The following is a 16,659-nucleotide window of genomic DNA, read 5'->3' on the forward strand; positions in this document are numbered from 1 at the left end:
TCACAGTTATCATGTCCTTTAGCCTCATTTAATATGGAGTACAGACATTTTAAACATTGGTTTGGTGCATTTTTCTGATTTTTCTATTGTGATCAGATCCAGGTTATGCATTCCTGTCTCATTCTCATCAAGGACTGCTTTGTCTCCCTCTGGACCTCCTATCAGGAGGTGCACAGTATCTGTCTGTCCTTGGTGACATGACTTGATTACCTATGTGGGTTCTTGTATGGTTTTTCTATACATATGGTGTTATTTCCCCCACTGCAGTGAAAAAGCAGTGCAGTGATTTATCTTAACATGCAACTATGTGTGCACTATTTAGTTCCCAAATGTGTGGGGATTGTTCCAGATATCTGTCTGTTGCAATAGTTATAATTTAATTCTAAGGGCATTAGAGAATGGACTTCATATAGTTTGAATCCTGTGGTTATTTGTTTTATTGCCTAAACTGGGGTTTAGGTTTTATCTTGGTAAATGTTCTTTGTGTACCTGATAGAATTTGTATCCTGCTCCTGCTGGGTGGAAGGTTCTACAAATGTCAACTATGACAAGGTAGATTATAGTATTGCTCAAGTTTTCTACATATTAATTGGTCATCTATCTACCTATTTATTATTATTGAGAGAGGAGTATTAGGATTTTCAACTAATCATAGATTTTTTTCTATTTTCTTTACAATTCTACCTGTTTTCCCTTGTATTTAGAGGTTCTCTGGTGCATACACATTTAGACATTGGTAGGTTAAAAACAAAAGGACAGAAAAATACAATACACAAATTCTAATTGAAGTAGGTGTGGCTTTATTTGTAGCAGATAAGGTAGATGTAAGAACAGTGAAAATTATTGGGAATAAAGAGAAATGTTGACATCAATATCATATTTAAAGTCGATTTCCAGTTGAATGTGGTTGCTTGTACCTGTAATATCAGCACTCTGGGAGGCTTAGGTAGGAGGATCACAATTTTGAGCCCCTTCTGGACAACTTAGCAATTTAGGAGACACTGTCTCAAAGTTAAAAGAAAATAAAAAGGCTGAAACTGTAGCTCAGTGCGGTAGCCTTGAGTTTAATCTCCAGAACCACAAAAAGTAAAAATTGAAAAAGGTAGATCTCTTACAGACAGCATATAGTTAGACATATTTTAAAAATACAATTTCAGCAGTCCATCTTTGTGTTATTGTGTTACATCATATCTTAGTCTATTCAGGCTTTTCTAATAAAACACCATAAATTGATTACTTGTAAATAATAGTGATTTATTCCTCACAGTTCTGAAGACTTGGAAATCCAACATCAGTATGCCAACAGATTTGATACCTGGGGAGGTCCCACTTTATGACTCACCTGGTGGAAGGGGCAAAGCACTCCTCATGGGCCTCTTATTTAGGGGCATTAATCTCGCTCACGAGGGCACTTCCTTCCTGACCTGCTCACCCCGTAGTGGGCCAGTGTCCTAACACCATCACAGTGGTGGTCAGGTTTAACATATGACTTTGGTGGAGATGCAAACATTCAAACAATAGTGGTCATTGCAATTGAATGTATTTAGTTACATTATTGAATTTAGGTCTACCATTTTATTATTTATTCTGTCTCCTCTTTATAAAAGAGAAAAGCAAACCCAGACAAGGGTTCAGGTTAATCATCCTGAAGCCACTCACTACATGTTTGCTGGACTTGAACAATTATATAAATGCATGGCAGATGGTGGGAGCCAGTTTCCTCACTCATGGAGTGGGAGGTAGGAGGTTACAGATAAGCAAGAAGATGCTAGAATGATCCATATGGGAATGGATTAGAGTTGGAGAAATGACATCAGGATGAACTAATTTTAGTTTCATATATATACACACGCACGCATGCATATATATATATATATATATATATATATATATATAAAATATATTTTTTCCATCAGTTGAGAAAAACTGTAACCTCTCCCTACCCCTCTGAAGCGATAAGCACACTTAGCCTCCAGATCTTAAATTCTAATGCTATTCTCCTTTTCCAGCACAAGGAATCAGGGCTCCCTGAGAAAGAGCTCGTTCCAGGGCTGGAGCAGTAAATAAACAAGACGAGCCTAGAGCATCTCATAGGGCTGCAAAGAACAATAAGCACGTTGAGAACAGCACTGTTTATGGAAATATGTCAAAAGAGTTAGAAGCAAAATGAAAGAGCTCCAAGTGACCAAGAAGGAATGCTTTGAGCAACATAAATTTAAAAATATAGTATTGAGTTTTAACAGAAGTCATAAAATACATATCCACGAGTCTACTCAGGTGTGGTGGTACATGCCTGCAATCCTAGCACTTGGGAGGCCAAGGCAGGAGGATCTCTGCAAGCTTGATGCCATCTTGGGCTGCATAGTGAGTTCAAGGCTAGCCTGAACTACATAGCAAGATCCTGTCTCTAAGTAACTAATCACTCACCAACCATGGATAGAAATAAGTGCTTGGATACGCAAACAGGCTACCGTAGACACATCTCCCCAGCCCCAGGAAGATACTCTGCTCTCAAGAAGATGCAGCATCACTCTTCACTCCATTTTTTCACGTGCTGATGGCTTTGTACTGCTAACCTTTCCTGACCCCCATCAGCGCAAACCTCAAAAACAGTTCCATGTGCTTCTTAGGAAGGCCAAGCCCTCTGTCCAATCCCTAATCACCATAAATAATTTACTTTTAGAAGTCCCCAGATAGTTGCTCTCTGTGTTAGGTCTGGGTTTTGTGGAGCTGTAATTTGTGGAAATGAGAGGGCACAGCGAGCTTCCTTATCTCCTCTGGAGCCGCAAACCTCCCTTCTCCTCCCTTCTGTTCTCACTGATTTTACTTTCTAAGCGTATAGAATATCAGATTGTTTCAAAAGAAATGCCTACGGAAAAAAGTACATTTGAAGAAGTGTTATTTTCTCTTGTGTCTTTTCTTCTCCATTTCCCACTTCCTCCGCTCCTTGTAAGTTGGTAACCAGTTGAAATCTGGGTTTTCTTTCTAGGGTTTCTTTATTCAAAGATATGTAGAAAAATGTATGGCTTTCTGTTTTGTCCTTACAGAGGTAACATAAAATATATGCTCTTTTGCATTGTTTTTCTGTCTTATTTTTGTTGTGCTGGGGAGTATATCCAGGGTCATGCACATACTAGGAAAATGCTCTGCCACTGAGCACATGTCAACTGTCCTTTGTTCCCCCACATTTAATAGTATTGCCAGTACCAGGTTGTATAAAAATATACCTTTTCTTTCTGTTTCAAAAACATTCATTACCTGCACGTCCAGTTTCTTAAAGGCTCGCACCATCCATGCACTCCCACCAAGCGTCCAGTACATGAAACTCAGGGAAAGCCCCACCTAACCATCGCAAGGCGGGAAGGTGGAGGCTCTGGGATTATAGGCTTGATGTGACACTTTCTCAGAATCCCATCCATAGAGGTTTCTGAGGGTGTTTTTAGATATTTGTAACAACATTATCTTAGATTCACAGAGTGCTGAATGATGCTATATCCAAAAGAAAAACAACTTCCACCCTTTGGTCTGATACATGAAGCCCAGCGAGGCTAAGAAACTGAATAGAAGCCATGCTGTAGCAGGGCAAGGGATCGAATCCAGCTCTCTCCATTTCTAGGTCCTGCTTTCTTTCCTCATTTTGCTACCCAGATTTTACTGGGCAGTGATTGCGTTGTTTTATAAACAAATGAATGCTAAATCTGCAATTATCAGATATTGGAGGCTGATCAGTCCTCTGATCTGCTTAGAAAGAGGGGTGGCAAGGGCTAAAGAAAGACATTAGACACATAATTTAATAATATATGGGACTGGGTGGTCAGTTCCTCAGATTGGGCAAAGCCAAAAGACACTCTAAGCTAGCTGTTATTTATTGGGTGCACACAATAATCAGATGAGTGTCAGACGATTTAGGTGACTTAGAGGGTGGTGGTAATTTTATGCTGATGAGGGCAGTGACGAGAGCAAAGCATTCTTAGTAGGTGGGACAAGATAGCAGGCTAATAAGGAATCTGTCCTTCCAGTGAAACCTTTCTCTTTTTTATTACTGCTTGATTCTCAAAGAACCAGGATGTCTTCAGCTGATATAAACTTGCCCTTGAGCGTCACAGCATCACGGGAACATTGAGGCCTCAGGTGTGTCTAGAGGTACATGGAGTTATGTATCTGCATGCCAGACGATTAGGTCTTAGATAACCCTAATCACAACAATTATGAAATGATTTCCACCCCAAATTATGTAGAATATCTCTTGACAACCAGACATATGTAAGTCAGAACCACATGGAAATAACAAAAAAAAGAAAACAAGCAAGCAAGCAACTAAACAAACAAAAAAGGAGAGAATGAAAGGGAAACACACACACACACACACACACACACAGAAAACATCAAGTCACACATTCAAGTCACACGCATCTTTAATTAGGTGAAGGGGATTCAGAACTGTGGCCCTGTAGGAGACAGTAGTGCTGAAGAAACATCAGTGGCTCAAAGCCTGGCACTGAGCACAGAGCTTGGACACAGCTGAGAAGCGAGTGGGATGGAAGCCCTGGGGAGGAGGGGAAGACATGAAAGAGGGAGAAGAGGTAGACTCAGGGATGGTAGGACCTGAAGAAACCTGAAGAGCACCAGGCTGAACACTGCCTGATTAGTACAGTGCAGGAAACTCACTAGGTGCTATTTTTTCTTGTTAGAAACTTACTATGTAGATGGAACCCATTGATGCAAGCACAGTCCCAAACGCTTGGCTGTAGTTCTGGAGGCCTTTTTACTCCTGTATCACATTTGGTCTCTCAGGATGATTCCGTGCTGCTGTGATCTAAATGTTTATCCCCCTCCCACCAAGTTCCTGTGTCGAGATCTGATTACTGAGGTGTCAGTAGTAGAAGTGGGGCCTTGGGAGGTGAATCATGGCTTAGAGAAAGATGTCCTGGAAGAGCTGCCTTGCCTCTTCCACTACATGAGGACACAGTCTGAAAGCACCATCTGTAAACCAGGAAACGAGTGCTTACCAGGTACTGAATTTGCCTAACCTTGAGCTTGGACTTTCCAGCCTCCCAATCTGTGAAAAATAACTTTCTAAGGGTTTTGTTTTGTTTTGCAGTACTAGCGATTGCATCCAGGACCTTCATACTGAGCTATATGTCCAGACCACTTGTAAGGTTTTTAAATTTTGAGACAGAGTTTCACTAATTTGCTAAATTGTCCCAGATGAACTCAAACTTGTGATCCTCCCACCTCATTCTCCCATAAGTATTGAAATTATGTGTGTTCCGACGTGTTTGGCTAACTTTTATTCTTTATAAACTCCTCAACTTATGATTTTTTTTTTGTGGTGGAAGCGCAAATGTACTAAAACACATGGTAGATTTGCCTATAATCTTTTAAGATAAAAACACATGATCCTATCTGTGAAACCAATAAGGCCCTATTTTTGCCTGCTCTATAACTTCAAGATCTTTTATTCTGAATCACAGACTGAATCCCCAGGATATACTCTTTGAACGAAAGAAGAGAAGCACTTAGAACTGGGAAAAGCAGTTAGCACTCAAAACAGGTAATAAAGTTGAAAAAGGAGTATACTCCTTTTCTTTAACCAGTGATAACATTTTAATAACTTGTGGCGGCAAGATTTTTAATTGAAATCATAAACGACACAGTTTTGGGTGGTGAGTGACCATGGAGGAAACATCCTCCAGCAAACGTGCTCAGAGTCATCAGTGAAGACGCAGGCTGTAATTTAAGATGGGAGAATACACTGATTATGTTGCCCAGCTGCTATTCAAATCAGTCAGAAGGACAGCAGCCAGACTGGTATTGATGTGTTCTTCCAAAGTTACTCGGTTTGCAACATTGCCATTTAATGTCTGGCAAAATCTACACAATTTAACTTCATAAACCATCTTCTGTGGGATGGCACGCTTATTCTCCCCTTAAATTACTGTTTAAATATCATCCCTCTCATAAAATCTTTTCAGACTAAGATCTCCTGGCACTTCATCACTCAATATTTATTGCCTGCAGTTTGATGCACACATGGTGTCCTTCTCCCAAGGACACCTACACAGTTCTCTGTCATCCAGCACAAAATACTCTGATGTGTTGGTGAGTCAACTCATCGATGAAGATTTGCTATGCTTAACCTCCATGAATTAGAAAATGTTACAGAAAATAAAATACAGGTAGCATCAGATAATTTTGGCATTTACCATTATAACAATTGTCCTCATCATTTTATTAATAGCAACACACTTTAGAACTTAAGCCAGTGTACTTTGAAAGATCAAATTGCACTCACAATGATTGTAAATTCTTCAGCTTATTTTGTAGATATATGTATTGTGCTATACTCTGGTTCTCATGAATCCAATATTGTGTGCCTGTGTCATTAACTCTGCTATATTTCTTCAGTATAAACTTATTTTATGATTGAGTGGGGTGGATTTTTCCTAGGAGTTCATGGGTGGTTTAACATTTGAAAGCAGACCAGTGAAATACACCATATTAGTAGAATAAGCAATAAAAATAACATGATCGTCTCAATAGAGACAGAAAGTCATTTGACAAAATCTAATGCCTTTTTATAATAAAAATTCTAAACAAGTAGAAACTGAAGGGATTTTCTTGGCCTTTCCTCTATGAGAAACCCACACGGGGTATATCATACAATGGAGGATGATTGAATCCTTGTCCCCAAGATCAAAACTGTTACTAGTTGTTATTGGCACAAGATTAGATGCTCCTGGGGAGACTAATCAGTGCATATCATGCCTACTTCCTTCTCGTGGGGAGGTGAAAAGATCTAATGTGGGCATTGAGAAGCAGAAATGGCACAATGGATAATTCTTCAAAGGAAACTTCAGGTGCTCTATTAAGGGTCCCATGTCCCAGTTAGCCAAAAAAAAAAAATCAACAAAATATTGCTTCACAGATTCAGAATACCTCACTCCAAATAGCATATCTTTGCCATGTCACAATATTTTAATGCACATTTGATCGATTATTCAGATAACCTTTTCTTTTAAGATCCTAATTATGCAGATTAATGTTATTAAAGACAAGGATCACTGCCTATCCTTACCCTCAGACCCTCCCTTTCCCAGAAGATACCATTTATGGTGGTTGTTTTACCTTCGCCCAAGGTCAATGAGAGGAAAGCCAGAGGTATATGTCTGGTTTCTTATCTTCACTCAGCTCCTGCTAGCCTGAACTGCTGGACTGACTGTACTGTCCTTGCAGCCCCTTCTCCCCCACCTCTTCACTTGGTGCTCAGCCTGGCTGTAGCCTGAATCTGTGCACATCTCTGTGAACTTGCCCTTCGGGGATAGTAGTCTCATGGGTATCTGAGGTGTTCAGTGACCTCTCAGAACTAAACGTCCCCGTCAAGCTCCAGGAGTTATTCAGTGTGTAACTGCAGTTTTCTCCATCTGGCTGCATGTCTGCACTCCATGTGCAGCTTAGAATTCAGCCAAGGCCCTCTCATGAACTCCTGTGCAAATTCTGGAAACTCTTTTTCTGTATAGCTCCTTGCTCTTTAGATCTGCTCCTCAACTTCTAGCTGCCTCAGGATCCCTGAACTCTGATCTGTTTTTTGTTTTGTGAGACTCCTGTGCTCTGTGACAGTTTCCAGATGTATAAAACACCTTAGGTAGAAATTTTAGAGATTTTAGAGCTCACTTTTTGTTTCCTTTCTCTTAGGGATTGATTTCTTGTGCTGACTTCAGCAGATCCTTCATATAAATCTGATGACCTTTTTCCAGTGGTTTAGAAGTGGCAACTGGTCACTTTGCCATGCCCCTGCTCTTATGCTTTTGTGAAAATATATTTTAATTCATCTTTCTAACCTTTCGAACGTCTTTTCCTAATTGTACTTGATTATACTTCTGATAACAAACAAAGGTACTTTTTTTTTTTCAGTACTGGGGATTGATCCCAGACCCACAGGGCCTTTGCATTGAGCTATATCCTCAGCTCTTTTATTTTTTGAAACAGGGCCACTAAGTTACCCTAGCTGGATTTAAACTTTTGATCTTCCTGCCTCAGCCTCCTAGGGTGCTATTACTGGCATGTGCCACCATGCCTGGCAGCAATTACTCTTAGCAACTGCATGAGGAACCCACATGCTTCCTGTATTATATTGATGCTTTCACTTTGATTTGCCTCAGAGAAACCTTTGAAACCACAGCCCTGAACCACTTCTGTGCAATAAGGTTCATAAGAAGGCATCTCATAACACAGTAGAAACGTGAAATATTAGAATCATTTCTTACTGTCGATTTCCCCAGAAGTGAAGACTTTAGTGGAAGTAGTTGATTTAGAGGTGGTCCTGGGAAACACTGGTATAGTGAAGAAGTTGAACAGAAACAAGTAAAGGGGCCCGAATGTAGTCTGCTTCGTACCCTGACAGTTGGAGTTCAGCTGGAAAGCTGAGAATCAGGGTTATTCTACTCCCAGTGTGAAGGAACTGGAGACTTTGGCTACTAGTTTCTGCCAATCATAGTTCGAAGGCTGCCTCTCAGGAGGAGCAGTGGTTCTCTGGGGCTCCTGATCTATCGCCTGAGCCACTGCAGTGGGTACAGAGGCCAGGGGAATGGTCAGGCAAAAGGAATCTGGCAGTTGGAAGTTTGCCGAGTGTGTGAAGAAATGGTGATGGATGAGCAGATATGGGAAAGGTAACGGTAGCTGCTGCTGCAGACAGTGGTCCAGCTGGAGAGTGGTGTGGGAAATCTGATGAAAGCAGACGGAGAAAAAAACATAATGTGTGCGTTTACTTACAGCAAGTTTATGTCAAGCACTTTGATGTCACATACCTTTTGAAGTTTAAAGCATTATCTTTCGATACCAAAATACTCGCTCTTTTAGAGGCTTATCAGTATTACTAGTATTAAAAAGAACAGGCGAGGGATGTAGCTCAGTGGTACAGTTCATGCTCTGCATGCCTGAGGCCATGGGTTCAACTCTCAACACGAAAGGAAGGGAGGCAGGGAGGAGGGAAGCCAAGACGGAACGGAGAGAGGACAGACGTTAGGTTTCACCACTTCTTTTCTTTTTCTTCTGTTTTTCAGTTCTTGAGTTCTGCTTTGTATTTTATCCCATTTCTTCTGTTTAAATTTGGCTTATTTTACTGTTAATTTCTGGTTTCATAGGTGGATGCTTACAGTGCTGGTCTAAGTAAGATCTTTCTTTTCTTCTAAGAAATGTATAAAATGCCTCTAAACACACATTTTTCTGTTTAATGCAAAATAATTAAAAAATTATAAGGTGTACAATATATACAGAAGTAAAAATGTGACAACAATAACTCAGAAAGGGCTCGCTCAGTGATACTGTTCATGTTGACTTGTTTTTATTTTTGTTCACAATATTAAAAATTTTCCCAGCCAGGTGTGGTGGTGCATGCCTGTAATCGCAGCACTCGGGAGGCTGAGGCAGGAGGATCGCTATGAGTTCGAGACCAGCCTGGGCTACATAGTGAGTTGCAGGTTAGTCTCAACTACATAGTGAGACCCTGTCTCAAAAAACAAAAAAACAAAACAACAATAGCAAAAAAAATTTTCCCTAGAGAGATTTTAGATTGTTTAGAAGTGGTAATTCTACAGGTTTAATTTTCCTATAATCAATGTTACTGATCTCCAACCTACTTTTATGATGATCCTGGTAAGTTCACCTCTTTGAACTTGGTTGACTTGATGATTTGTCTTGCTGGATGTCCCATGTGCACTTGAACAGAGCATGTATTCTGCTGTCAGGTAGACCCACATCCATTAGGTCTGCTTGGTTGATGGTGTCCTGCAGTTCTGTGTCTTTGCTGAATTTCTTTCCACTGGATCTTTCAAGAGCCTAGAGAAGAGTAGTTAAACCTTCACCTGTGACTGCAGGTCTGTCCTGTTCTTTCAATGCTGCCAGGTTATGTTTCATGCATTTTTGACCTTCTGTAGTTTGGTACTCACATGTTCCTGTCTTCTTGGCAACCTGTTTTATCATGTAATGTGTTTCTTGTTTGCTTCTCACACCAGGGACACGCCCTGCAGGATCCTAAACTGGTGGTTGAATCAGCACTCCCTCCTTAGTCCCACCTGCAGGGATTGTCTTCCCTGCTACACCCTATACCCTAGGAGCTCTGTGTGCCTCTGCTGGGCACCCCCAAGCTTAGCCAAGAAGGGGCCACCTAGAATTCCTAACCCTGAGGGAGCAGCTGTGGACAACCAAGGAGCCCCAGGCAACTCGTGGATGAGCCTCCTGGGTCCCAGCATCCACTTGGCACAATGGGGGGAAACAGGCGCAGCCTGTGACCTGGGCATCAAAATACTCTTTTCCTTTAAATCACCTTTGTTTCTTTTTGGACTTAGCTGTAGTTTTTCTGTATTTTAAAAATGTCAGATTAAACATAGAACATGTTGCCTCGTGTAGCTTATTTTCAGCACTGTATCCAAAGCAATACTGTTAAAATATAACATAGCATTGATCTCCATAAATTTCCAATGAAGTCCAGTGGAACTTCTGTGATGATGGAAATATTCTGCCTGGACTATCCAACACGGTGGCCATTAGACACACATAGCTGTTGAGCACAAGTGGCTATTAACACAGGTGACTGGGAGCTAACATACTGGATAGCTCAGTTCCAGTGGCTTCCCAGGTCACTAGTAAAATAAAGTCTCTGTCTTGTCTGTCAAGGTCAACCCCTTCCATACTGGTGACTTCATTTCCTCCACATTCCGCTTGCTCACTCTACGGCAACTACTTGGTTTTCTTGTTGCTCTTTGAACACGATGATCTGCTCCTTTATAGGAATCTTTGTACTTGTTTCTTCTGCCTTTAATGTTCTTTCTTTAAATATCTTCATGGCTCAGTCCTGCACTTCCTTTAATTAGTGTTTAGAACATTTTCATTTCATGTGCTTATTGATTTAAATCTATTCATTTAAACCTAACGTTTTACTGCTTCCTTTATATTTGTCCCATCTGTTCTTTGCTTCACTTTTTTTTTTGGTTTTCTCCCAGTTTTCTGAATTTATTAAGCATTTTTATAACATTTTCTCTGCATTTTGAGTTATCAAATTACTGGCTCATTGGCTTCTTTGTTTTATATTTCTAGAGCTTGCTTTAGAGTTTATAATATTTGTCTTTAAATTTATCACTACCTTCAAATAATATTATATTACTGTATATAGAGCAGTATGCACACAACCATTTACAAGTATATGCAGTACTTCTGTTTCTCCCTTCTGTCCTTGGAGTTACTGTTGTGATATTTTTACTTCTTTATATGAATTGTGCACGCTACAATTTTGGGGATTAGTTTTATTAAACTGTCAATTAAAAAAAATAAAATATGCAATACCTGAGAAAAACAAATGAGGAAAGGTTTATTTTGGCTCACATCTTCAGAGGAGTCAGTCTGTGGTGGGCTGGCTCCATTTGTAGGCCAGTGGTGAGGCAGAAACACCCATGGCAGAAGGGCAGACAGCCCTTCCGGCACCCAGGAAGGAGACGGAGAGAGAGGGGCAGTATGACAGAGAGAGATGGAGAGGAAGAAAGGGGCCGGGGACAGGACCTACCCTTCCGGGCGTACCCCTCGTGACCCACGTCTCCCAGCTCGCCCCCATCCACCACACTTTGCACCACCTTCCCGTAGTCCATTCCATGATGAACCCAGCAGCAGACTAATCCATGGTCAGGTCAGAGCCCTCATGATCCAGCCACTTCCCAAAGGCCTGGCCTCTGAGTACTGCTGCACCAGGGAACAGGCCTATGATACAGAAGCCTTTGGAAGACACTTTAGACCCAACCCAGAGCATTAACCTCCACGTTTAACATTTCTGGTTGATTCAGATATTTTTCTGGTTATGCTGATTCAAGTTTTTATCTGGTATCATTTTTTCCCCATCAGAAGGATTTCGCTGAATATGTCTTGTATTACAATTTTGTTAGTGACAAATTCTCTCAGCCTTTATCTGAAAAATCTCCCACTTTGCCTTTGTTTCATTTTGCCTACTCACCTTTTCTGGATATAGATTTCTAGGTTGATATTTGCTCCTTAATTTTTTTCCTTTAGTACTTTAAAGACATTCTTTTATACTCTCCTGGTTTTCATAGATTTTCACTAGAACTCTGCTATTATCTTTGTTTTATTGCACACACACCACTTTGTTCTGAAGCTTATAACACTTTCTTTTTCATCTGTTATTTGATTATGCAGAGTCTTCATGTGGCATTTTTGTGTTTTGTTTGAGTTGTGATTCTTGGATATGTGAGTTGATCGTTTCCATTTGTTATAGAAAATTTTCAGCTGTTTGTGTTCTTTTTCTCTGCAACTGTAATTACAGGTATGTTATTGTTCCACAATTCACTGAGACTCTTCATTTGTTTCAGTTTTCTTTTCCCCTGTGCTGTACTCTAGATATATTCTATTATTACGTCTGGAAGCTCACTAATTTTTACTTCTATAGTGTCTAATCAGTTATGAATCCCACCTGAAGTTTTCTATTTCTAGAAGTTCCATTTGGTTCTTTTCAAAAATTTCCTTTCCTTGGGCCGGGGATTTAGCTCAGTGGTTTAGAGAGAGAGAGAGAGAGAGAGAGAGAGAGAGAGAGAGAGAGAAGGGAAAACTCTTAACTCCAGCCACGGGTGAATGACAGGATTTGCAGATATGCCCCCCACCCAGTCATAAACCACCAGAAATCAGATAAAATATAGGAAGTGATTATGTTCACATACTGAACAATAGGCAGTTTGAAACCATGATGTCTGACCAATGAGAAATAAATATCTGACCAGTGTTCAGGCTTTCTGCCCAGAGGCAATTCTCAGGTTGGGGTCCAAGGAGAAGAATCTCAAGTAGATGCTGCAATCCTGCTAAGTTAAAAAGACAGAGATCAGAATTCAGGAACACTGGAGAATTTACAGGACAGAGTGCCAAAGAGAAGAAATTTATGCAAAGAAGCGATTTCAGAAATCCAGAGATTCAAACGTCTGCACAGAGCATCTCCTTGGTAGAAGGTTGACCTAGTTTTTGTGTACATAAGGCGAAACTCTGCAAAAAAAGGCAAAGACAGCAAAGTGGGAGAGAAAAGCTACTGGGATGTTGTAAACAATTCCAAGATCTTATACAAAGTTCGGAATCATTTGGGTCCCCTCCAGTATGAGTGACAAGGCTTCAATAAATGTAAAAACATTTGGTAGAGATCTCAAAGGTCTATGCTTTGTAAGTGGGGAAAAATAGTCCTACAAAAAGTGATATTCTAGTCTTCTGTATAGAAGCTTAAAAACAACTCTCAAGATGATGAAACTAACTCTCAAGTGACTTGGTCTGCTATAAAAAGTCTAGTTTCTTTCAAGGAATAAAACAATACAAAATTCCTATCATCTGATATCAAATAAAATACTAGTACACATGAAGAAGTAGTAGAAAAAGCATAACAAAAGAAAAGCAGTCAACAGAAAAGACATAAAGGATGAAATTAGGAGATAAGAATTCTGAAATGAGCTTTATAAATGTGTTCTGTATTCTCAAAGTTGTAAAAGAAAGCATCTATATAATGAGTAAATAAAAGGAAAACAAATTTTATTTTTTCTACTAGGGATCGAACTCAGGACCTTGCATTTGGGAGGCAGGCGGCAGAACCACTGAGCTAAATCCCCGGCCCAAGGAAAGGAAATTTTTGAAAAGAACCAAATGGAACTTCTAGAAATAGAAAACTTCAGGTGGGATTCATAACTGATTAGACACTATAGAAGTAAAAATTAGTGAGCTTCCAGACGTAATAATATATGTGTGTGTGTGTGTGTGTGTGTACATCGTATCAGTGAGGTGTCTCATGGCACTGTTCTTTAAAAATGCAGCTCTCCCCGATTCTCACCAGCACTTCATGCTCCTTTTACCCATTTTATTTTCTCCACAAGAATTATAACTTTTAGCAAAGTGTATAATATACTAACTTATTTTGTGTATCATCTGCCTTTCTTATTCCTCTCTCCTACAAGCCACATTTACAACAGTGAAAGCTCTCTGAAGGTACATATTGTTATCTGTTTTGTGCACTGGTGTATCCAGTGCGACAGACTAGGTGTATCTATGCTTTTCTTTAGGGGACATTCACTGAAATATTAGAGAAAGAGAATGTAAGAAATACAAATATGAGATATCCAAATGGATACTGTTTCTGCATTCAAGAAATTCCAGATAAGAAACCAACAGCTTAATTTCAGAATTTTTGAGGCAGTGTCTAGTTGAGCACAGAGATGTGTAATGCAGGTGCTACCTGGTAAGGATGTCTTCCCGAAGGAGGAGAGCTTCAAGGAGGCAAGATGGGCCAGGTCTGGTCTTGAAGTGCTGTGAGGTTAGTGTTAGCCAGGGGGAAATGGAAAGAGATGCTGCAGGGCTCTTCTGTCTTCCCGTAGCCGTGATGCCTGAGCTGACGATCATCACAAGGAGTCCTTTCTTTTGGTTAGAGCATCGGGAGAAGCAGAAAAGCCAGTGACAGGCACAGTGAAGAATTTGGTGAAGGTGGGAAAATAACAAGACCACTGGGGATTTGTATTAGTTTGTTGTTGCTATATTAAATTTCTATAAACTTAACAGTGGCTTAAATCAACACAAATATATTATCTTACAATTCTGGAGGGAAAATATCTGAACTGTATAGTAAGATAATCAAGGTATTAGCAGGGTTTCACATCCTCTTTCTCCCTCTTCTCTCCTCCTCCTCCTCCTCCTCCTCCTCCCTTTTCTAACTTCTAGAAGCTGCTCATAGGTTTTAAGCCATGACACCCAGGACACAATTGTATCATTTAAACCTCTGCTTTCAGTGTGACATTTCTTTCTCTGGCCAACCTGTCTCCCCTTTCCTAATGAGGAGTCTGGTAACAACATCAAGCCCACTTTGAGAATCTAGGATAATCTCATCTTTTATCCTTAGTTTAAACACATCTACAAAGTGCTTTCTGTCAGTAAAGGTAGCATATTCTTAGGCTTTAGATATTAGGGCATGGATTTGTTTTTATTGGCCAGGAAACTATTCTGCCTACCACAGTCTCATAAAACAGATTTAAAAGTTAGGATGTCAAATGTGGGAAAAGACAGAAGACAACACATGTGATTAAAAAGAATGAAGTCCAAGAATACAACAATTTAAAGACAAATATGAATTTTACTTAAATTACTGATTTATAACACCCGTGTCCTTGGCTTCTCTACTGGTATGCTATTAAGAGCCATTGCTGTTTATAACAGTCATAAAGCTTTCACGTAGATGTGCCTATATGTTATGGACTGCATGTTTTGGCCTACCAGAATTCACTTGTTCAAAATCTAACCCCATGGAATGGTATTAGGATGTGGAGATTTTGTGGGGTAATTAAGTCATGAAGGTAGAGCCCTCTTTATGAGATCAGGGCCCCTGAGATGGGAGATCTGCCCTTTCCACTACCACATGAGGACACAGCAAGAAGAAAGCTATCTGAAAATCAGGAAGTGGACTTTCACCAGGTACTGAATCCATGAGATCCTTAACCTTGGACTTACTAACTTCCAGAACTGTGACAAAACAAATGTCTGTTGGTTAAACCACCCTGTTTATGGTAATTTGTTACAGCAGCTCAAACTATGACACTATGTAATCTTATTTAGCTGAAATTTGAACCCAGGTCTATATAACTCCCATCTTTGCTACTTAACCTACTAGATTTAATGCCTTGCTGTGAGGGGAACTAGTCCATTCTTACAACACTAGATTATTGTGTTACTGAACACTATTAAGCGTCTAAAGTAATCTGTTTCCAAAGAATCAACATTTCAGCAGAAGTTAATAATATCTGAGATCCAAACAGGTCTTTTAAATTGGCTTATGCAATTGGCACATAAAATAAATTTAAAGAAAACTTCGGAGCATATGGCATTCTGATGTCTTCAAGTGCAGTCTGATGGAACCATAGTATACATGATGAAGAAGTATAATTTTAAAAGAAAGGTGTTGGACTCTAGAGGCATTTTGCAATTCATTTTTCTGTTTCTATTTTTCCTAGTGCTTTATTATTACCATGTTTCACTCCTAAAGACTTTAAATGTTTCCTGCCATTTTAACATAATAATTTCCAACTCATCCCATTCTTTCCAAGAAACTGACATTCACCTCTTGTGGCAAGGGAGCAATGTCACAGCTTAGCTAAATAAGAGACAGAGTGGGCTGTGGCCATGAGAAAATCTGCCCCAAATGCCCATCTCCATCCATTAGCTCAGACCTAAACAGTTGCACCTGAGCAAGGTGACCCGTACATCTGAAACCTCCTGGGGCTTGTATTTGATTGTGGTTGAGATGGATCAAACTCCTCTCCTAGAGCATGTCCAGGCATTTGAAAGCAGAGTGACATTCTTTTGTTGTTGCCCCTGGTTGGTATCACCATCCCAAGAGGATGACAACTGAAGAGGAGTTGTCACCCACCCCAGGTTATGGAAGGCTTGGTTTTGCCTAGGTGAGGAGAAGATAAGTGGCTTAGAGCCAGTGGTCAAAGAGAACAGCCCCCCGGTTTGGAGTTGTTCAGCCCTCGCTTTTCAAAGTGAAGTCAGAGGCCTGGCCACAGAGGCCACAGCCAGGAGTGTGCTGGACACAGACTCTCAGGTCCTGCTCCAGACATGCGAGAGCAGAATCGCAGGAGATCTGTG

The 16,659-nt window shown here is 40.2% G+C and overlaps 1 protein-coding gene across 1 annotated transcript in view; it reads left to right on the top strand.

Moving 5' to 3' along the window:
* Nucleotides 1–13,619: 13,619 nt before the first annotated feature.
* LOC104860973 (low-density lipoprotein receptor-related protein 2) overlaps nt 13,620–16,659 on the top strand; it is a 48,043-nt gene continuing 45,003 nt past the window's right edge. Inside the window, exon 1 of the mRNA XM_033765390.1 lies at nt 13,620–13,703. The gene's annotated coding sequence lies outside the window, so the exon portion shown is untranslated. The remainder of the gene's footprint in view (nt 13,704–16,659) is intronic.

Source organism: Fukomys damarensis, unplaced genomic scaffold (genome assembly GCF_012274545.1).
Source record: "Fukomys damarensis isolate Sample0158 unplaced genomic scaffold, DMR_v1.0_HiC HiC_scaffold_18, whole genome shotgun sequence".
NCBI lineage: Eukaryota > Metazoa > Chordata > Mammalia > Rodentia > Bathyergidae > Fukomys > Fukomys damarensis.